Raw genomic sequence first — 8,419 nt, forward strand, 5'->3', positions numbered from 1 at the left:
GAGCACCAGCGCATGCTCGTCCCCTCCCCCTCTCTCTCCTCTCCTACGCTGCCCCCCTCTCGCACGCCTGTCGACCGCGTTCCCCGCTCGCCCTGTGAGAATTAACGGCCAGGCTAGAGGGAACACAAGACCCGCGTAGCGTTCCTCTTCGCGTTCCACGACGCGAGGTCGGTAGCATGCCCAACAAACGCCAACGGAACGCGATCGTGCAAGTGCTCCGGCTTCGCATCGCGTAATTGTCCTTTTTAGCGGGAAATGGTGTAATTTTTATTCTTGATTTCGACCAAGATGCCCTTAACACCCGCAAAGATATTTACGGTCAACCCGAGCTATGGAAGAGAAATTCATATTCCTATTCTGACCGGCTTACCTCACAGGCATTTGAGGTTGGTCCTTTTACACAAACCATTGGACCTGGTTTCATCTTCCGCTTCGTAGTTGGATTCATCGTCCTGTCCATTTGATCTTGGCACGCTTCATCTGTCATGCCACGAACTCTGGCTTGCAGTAGAGCTTCGCTTTTTTCTCCAGCTATGAAGAGAAATGAAATAAATACCAGGATTGTTATATTGGAGCACGTGGACTGAAACATTTGGTGCAACAGGACTACTTGGTTGGTTGTGAGAAGCGCCGCCGTAAGCCCGAAGCCGTCATAAAAGAACTGTGCTGCAATCACGGTACATTCACTAAAGATCAATAGCGACCACGGTGAAGACATGAAGCTCCGCCCCTTCGCTGCTGTATACACATCTCCATCCCTACCACTAGCGACCATGATCATGATTAAATTTTTGTGGTAGCTCAGTCGGTTAACACATACCTGGACACAGAAAATGGGGAATCGCGTGCAAAGATGGCTTCAACATGCGCGTGATAAACTCTGGTACTCGATATGTACTCATTCAAAGCATCGTCCTTTGAGGAGAGAAACTGCAAGGTGTGCGCTCCCCAGCGCTCCCCAGTGAGGTGTGCTTTCCCCAGTGAATAGGCGGTGCATAAACACAGTTGGTCTATCTGGAGTGGGGCCCGCGCTATTGAGGAGGCGTCAGACGCTGGCGCGAACGGCGAGAGACGTAAATGCGTCGTCACATAATCGAATCACGCGGACGCCGCATTGCACTGACCGTAGAGTTTCCTACAATATTGCAGCGAAAGCCTCCGCTGCGCTGAGACTGCCGAAACGCTCGCAGTCGGCGCTCATTGTTGGCATAATGCAATAATTTCGAGACTGGCTAGGGTAACACGCCGTTGCTGGTGTTGCTCAGGCCATTCCATTTTCACGGGGAGAGCGTAGTCAGAACAAGTGGCGTGACAGCCAGAACAGCATCGCTTTTTGGTTGCTGAGCTTGGGCTACGGTCATCATCCCGCGCGTTGTTGGAGTTAACGAAAAGATCACAGCACGGTCGGTCTAGAAACGCGAAAGGAAAGGCGAGGCGCGCTGTGGCTCCCCTATAGGCGGTGTGACAGCCAGGCGGACGTCGGAGAGCTGTATTTTTTAATAAGGGTGGATTCTATGAGAGAGGCTCGAGATAAAGCCACCTCCTCGCCTTGGGTGAAGGCATTGACAAAATCGCACTTTTTTCTTAGGAAATACCCCGAATGGGACGGCCGTAGCAACGGCGCGTTGCCCGTGCTGATCGCGGGAGCCACGCGCTACTCCTCTCTACCCTTTCCACAAGGAGACACCACCGTGCGAACCAAGGTATTACACGAGAGGATAATGTTAGAGATAAAAGGCGCGTTCGTGTAGCTCCTTCATGTTTTTGACTGTAGCGCCGTGGGATAAGCACCTGCACTCTAAGAAAAAAAGTCAAAAGAGGGTCATGGAACCGCGACTCTCTTCGGGCGTCCATGCGACCCCTTTTGGAAGGTACAGGCAGAGAAAAAGAGTTAGCATTTTGGAAGGAGTCACTGGACGCTCCTGAAGCGCGTTTCGATTGGCTTCCGTCATGAAAGAGCCGCCGTATACGCCATACATATCGCGCGCTTGCCCTTTGGCGCCGTTGTGGCGCGTTGCTCGCCGACGGAGACGGTATTGGCGCCGGAGTGGCGCGCCGCTTCTGCCTTCTCTCTCAGTCGTCTCGGTCAGTCTCAGTGCGTGGTTGCGTTGATAGCGCGGGTTGCGTGTCTTGAAATTTCATCAGTTTCATGTTCATGCGCGTCTTCGGTGGTGTTGAAGGCGGCTCCGTGCGCGAAGTGACGCTTGGAGGGCGGAATATTCATGGAGCTGCGGATACGGACCACGGGCGCCAGTTCACGGTGAGTGTACTGCTTTCGTAGGCACTAATTATACAGCTTTAGCCGGGCGTCTGCAGCAGCTCTGCGGAATTTATCTGCCAGCCATTTCCAACAGCAGCCTGTGTCCGCGGGGCTGTTGCGGATGCCCAACTAAAGCTGCCAGTTAACGAGTTGCCACCGTTATGCGCGTTGCTGTACAAGCTCCCATAAAGTGAGCGATGCAAACAATTATCAAGGATCATTTCTTGCTGATCGCACGTTGTGTCTGCACTACTGAAGGTGCAAGATGTCGTTTTGAGATGCACCTTAGTCTACTTCATAATAACATTTCCATCGATCTTGAGTGTGCTGCGTGCTTCCGCGCGTGGGAACGTGAAAAAAAAAAAAGCCTGTGTACAGAACGCTCACACGCACTATATATAATGGTTTTTGTTGGCTTAAAGACGGTAGTTTGAGGTGCAGATATAGTACGGTGGCTTCCAGAACGTACGCGGTAGTCATTCAAGTTGGACACGCCTCGCCAGTAAGGCGAAAAAGCTAGAGACTTTCGACGGCGCCCGTTGTTGCGGCCGCCGCCGTGCACTTTTTCACTTCGTTACTGTTTGCTGTTTTCATGGCTTGCCAACATCTGCGACGACGCTATAACAGAATCAAGTGAGTGTACGTGATTGTGGGAGTTGTATGTGCTAATTCTAGTATATGACATGTCTGATCTCGACGTAGACGGCGTCCGCACGCGCTGGGTGTCGTTCGGGCCCTCGTACTCGCATGTGTTTATCTGAGTATGGGTTACGTTTGTAAAACATGCGGTCAGTAACCGCTCACGGCGTGCCCCTGACTGCCGGAGGATGTTCTTGGGTGTCGGGGTAAGCCGGCGCAAAACCGTGTTTATTCTGAAACCAAATTTTGAAGCGATTTTTCAGAAAAGAAGTGCTTTCATTCGTGTATAGCCAGTGCCTATTGCGAGACGAGGTTCCCGCTGCCTTTTACGAGAAAATTTGTTTTCGTTGCGAAATTTGAACGACACGCTCGTGGCAGATGTGTGTACAATAACGGTGTGTTGAATAAAGGGTGATTTTAAATACAAATAATGTGTGTGTTTTGGTTATTCCCAGAATCCCGGATTACTTCTCCCGCCTCTTCACTCCAGTTGACAGCCACACTCGGGGAAACGAAGGTGCCGCTCTGGTCTGGCGCCTCAGCGCTCGTGATGGGAAAATCAACTGCGGCGTTCGCCCTGTCAACCAGGCAGTCGGTCCTACATTTCTTTTGGTTGGACAACACAACGTAGGAAAAGAGGTGAGTGGCACCCACGCAAAGGAGCCTAAACCAATTTCGTTTGTTGTTTAAAAGAGGCTCACATCATCTTGTGCTGCAAGTTTGTCGCCAAGTGACGTGTTACAAAAGGTACTATTTGCAAGTTGTGTTTTACACGATAACGGCAAAAAACTTGGTTCCTTACCATACATGTTTGCATTTGTTGTTTTGTTGCGATCCTTCATTGTGTCTATGTTAACCACTTATTTTGTAGGTTTCGCAAACCTTTACTGCAATTTCATTTTCTCATCATAATATCACGTTCTGCTTTTCAGATACCGTTTTTCATGGTGCTCACGCTGAACAGGAGCGACAACCTAGCAAGCCACAAGTCTGATGCCTCCAGCCTTCGCCACTTTTTGATTTATTCTTATTCATAAGGAATAAAGATTGAAACATGATGCCTATTTCTGCAGTTTATTTTGCACTATATGACACTATGCACACCAGTCACACATTTTGGTTGGCTATACTCATAGAAGCATGTAAATGAGGAATACCCAAACTTCTTAATTGGAAATCAAGGACCATCTTTACGCGCTTTTTATATAACTTTGCTGGAAAATATGTGTTGCTTCGACGAGTTTTATTAAAATAATGCTAAAACTGAACTATTCTTTCTTTGCAGTCGCTGGGCAGAACGGCAAGTATTATTGGACTTTATTAAAATGAATACTCAACTATTTTCAACAGTAGTCGCGCAAAAGTAGAGCAAGGGTCCAATGAGTAGCTTAAAATACTTGTGGAGTCGCTTGACGCTTCGGTGTGGGTCACTTGACCCCCGTAGGCGTGTTACCGGCAAGAGTCGTCTGACTCCCTATAAGTGGTAACGTGATCATTCGGATGAGTGTCTTTCCACTCTTCCTAGAGGGTCAGGGGACTCTCCTAGAGCGAGCCGACCCTGACCACCCAAGAGAGTCACCGTGACTATTTAAAGAGAGTCCTATACATGGCAAGTCAGAACTCTCCGAAAAGAGTCACGCATACTCTTTTTTTTTTTCTTAGAGTGTGCCAGATATCGTTGTGGACCAAAAGGCTGTGGGTTCGACTCCCATCAAAGGAACCCTTTCTTCAAGTTTTTTCTTTGCGCTCTGATCACGTACATTTTGATGACGTATTTTCGTGAAGGGAAATACGTCTTCAAACTCTTGGTGGATCCCGGCGTAAAACACTTCCGTGTTAAAAAATGTGACCGACAGTCGCTACGTCATCCTGAGGATTATTACGACAACTGTAAGGCAGAGGCACCTCCCACGTTTTTCAAATTAACGCTGCCATGTGCTTGTTGGATCCACGTTATCTCCGCAAAATCGCTATGCACATCTGTTTACCCAATTTCGCCCCCCCCCCACGCGCTTGCCTTCTCTTGGAATCCAATCTGTTACACGTGACTCTGATACGCGGTGTACACTTGTGTGTACGCAACTGGTTTTTGCTAGTTGCGTCTATTAGAGGCTAAGAAAGATCAAGACAATCGCGGTACGGATTAATTGAACCTCGTGCGTAATGAATATGCCTTCATTCAGCTGAAATTTGCATGTACTTTGGATTGTGATGGCATTCCTGAAGGCACTACCTCGTTCGACGTGCCGCTTTTTACAAGTCACATCAAAAGTACGATTCTTCTTTTTTTTTCAAAATGAACATAACCGATAAAAATCGCACTATATTTGTAGCCTGAGTTTGGATTCTAGTTATTCAAAACGGAACATGACTTAAGGATAAAGAGATAAATTTAATGACAATTGCATTAAGACTAATCACTAAACGCACATAAATAAAAGTAGTAAAACATTATTTTTATTGCAGTGGAATGTCGAGTGCCTTAAACTAATGTTCTCTAAATTTGACTCACTTAGACAGGGTTCTTACGTATTACCGCTTAGCCGTTATCCTTAAAAGTAAGCTGTGGTCGCTACGACTACAGTTCATCGATGTAAATTCAGATTTCTCGAATCAAGGGATTCGCGGTTAGAATTCTTACCGTGTCGGGTGTTTGAGGCAGTGAACAGAGTGTTTCAGTGGCGGTGTCTTGATAACCAGCTATCCAGCAGGAATCATATTTTCCATTTAGCGGTAATTTAACAACTCGAACAGCTGGGGAACTAAATATTGCAAATGAAAGCTTATTTCGAAGGTAAGAGAACACACCTCCCAATTAAGAACAAATGCTATTTGAAGAAAGGGTGGCGGAGTGCTTGCTTTGACTCCAAACTCCACCCCGAAATTCCGGAGAAAAACACTCTGTACTTACACTCTGTATCACCCCATCCCGCCATTAGGAGGGACTTTTTCCCAACGTCAACATCTTCTTCGGGCAGGCACACTGGTTTCATAACTCTGCTGAATTTCAGGTCCACTCCGAGCTGAGAAGTGACACGTTAAATGATCAATAATTTGTTAAGCAGATATCCAGTATCCTTAGCGTAGCAAAGGGAAGCCACGTTCTCTCATATAGCTCGCAAAAGACGCCGAACTTTTAGCTTAAACATTATCATGATCAATCTGTGCATTGTCCATTGCAAGATGAAGGCATCTCCCATTCAAAGTGCATGACAAAAAGACATCAAAAGAGGATGATTACTATCAGAGATAAAATAGATGTTTCTGAGTTATCAAAGCTGATCAACATAAAGAAAATCGGAGACACATGTTGTTATGATGTCAGAGATAGAAACGGCAGTAAAACAAGCAGAAGCTTCAAGTCAGCTTCAAAAACCCGGCATAGGAAACACCAAAATACACTAACAAAAATTTTTGCGCGCCAGCGGTATCAGCTATACGAATCGCATAGTGTTGGAGATACGCTGTTACTCGTAAAAAACATGGTTGATCCCTCCGTCATAGGAATCGGAATAACCGAAAGTAAAGCGTGCCCTTACCGAAGTAACTAAATGTTTACCTTACATTGATATAAGAGAGTTTGCACAATGCATATTGATGTCTGGCAGCTATAGCGCCGTTTAACGTAGATGTGCCCACTTTGATTATTGGTTGTACATCTCCATCCCGACGACACGTCCCTGCTATATGATTAAACAAACCCTTGTGGTAGCTGTAGTAGTCAACGGTGAAAGCGTAATCAGAGAACTAGGTGTGATAGCCAGAAGAGCGTCGCATATTGGACGCAGAACTTGGTCGCCATCCCGCGGCATGTTAAAATGTGATTGAACACCACGGCCCGAATAGAGGGAAACGCAAAGCGCGTCGTGCCGCCCCGGTAGCCCGGTCGCGATTTTTCTAGGGGCGAGCGCGTGAGCGGGAACGCAATGTTACATCCAGGTGAGGCAGGCGCGCGTCGCAGAGCAATTTTCGGTTTGGATTAGCGTGATGCTATGAGCGAGGCCGATGCTTTTACGACGCTTAGGGAGCCTACATTTAGGGTGATGTCAGCCTTTGACCCACTACATGCCGCCAACGCACCGCCGCCCGCCAAAACACAATCTTGCCAGACAGCAACGCCGCGCTGTCACCCCATCTTGGTGCCCGCACTGCGTCTACGCCCGGTTGCGTTTAGTTCTCGACAATAGGGCGTCGAACGTTGCGACAGCGTGTTAAACGCTGCCCGTGAAGCCATGGATGCTGCGTATCGTTCTGCATTAACCACAACAGAAAGAGCGTGCGAATGTTCCACTTCCCAGCGAGCGCTGGCCGACGACAACTCTGGCTGGCTCAAGTGAAGCGAGGCGGCTGGGAGAGTGCGTCTCGTATTTGCTCTGTGAGGACCGCGTATTTCGTTCAGTTTTTTGCTGCAGCACACGTTATATGTGCTTCAAGGTTTTCCCGAATGCGTAGATAACGAAGTTGTCGTTGCTGCGTCCACGCATTGAGAGTAGGAAGCCTACAAACGGGACGCGTCCGCGCGTCCCCACGGAGACGCGCTCGCTAGTCTGAGCTGTTGCCTCCCTTGCGTGAGTTCGCGCAAGCGTTACCTCAGTATTATGGCACCACAGGGCCCCTTATGCCTTTGCCTAAGATGACAAGAAGCAGAATGCCTTCTCATTTCGCTCAATTATATTGAACCTTACCCCGGAACCTTTCTGCACCTAGCGTGCTTTTGCATTGCCTCCGCGATCATAGGCATTGCAACTTTTTATTTTCCACTCTCGTCGTTAAGCATTGCCTCCGAGATGGGCACACGTTTCACCAAGCGACGATGGCGTGTGATGGCGCCATCATGCGAGGTCATGTGATGAACTCATCCTGAAAAGTTATGATGACGTCACAATTTTCGGAGCTCTCTGACTACATGATGACGTCACACGGTCGGCTCCTTGATGTCATCGATTGACATTCAGGTCATGCGACTTTCGATGCGCCGTCGGCTCGCACGCGTTCACCTATCGAGCACGTGACCTCTGCTTACCTTTATTCCGTTTTCTTGAATCATTTCTGTTGACACCGCCGCCAATAATGTGTGGTGATATCATCATACGTGTTACGTCATAGCAGTGTTGGCGGTAACGCGTTACAGGTAACGGCGTTACCGGTAACGCGTTACTATTTTCAGTAACTTAGTAACGTACTCGTTACTATTTCGGAACTGTAACGGGTAACGTACTTTCGTCACCATTTTTCGATAACGTGAGGTGTCACGTTACTCGTTACTTTTCATTCCAATTATCCTCGCAGTCTTACACAAAATTAGTTCGTCTTGTAGCAGCGCCTTTCTCAGAGATTGCCCCGACGTTATTTTGTCTCTTTCTCTGTCTCTTTACCTGTACTGGCTCTTTCCTTCAATTATCTTCTGGCTGCGGCAGACTGCTGTCGGCCCGCCAAGCGTTGACAAATCGACCCCGCACGGGGTCCTTTATTGCGCAGGGGAAATTTCAATGAGGAGAAAATTGCACAAATTTATTAAAC

This window comes from Rhipicephalus sanguineus, chromosome 8 (genome assembly GCF_013339695.2).
Source record: "Rhipicephalus sanguineus isolate Rsan-2018 chromosome 8, BIME_Rsan_1.4, whole genome shotgun sequence".
Lineage (NCBI taxonomy): Eukaryota > Metazoa > Arthropoda > Arachnida > Ixodida > Ixodidae > Rhipicephalus > Rhipicephalus sanguineus.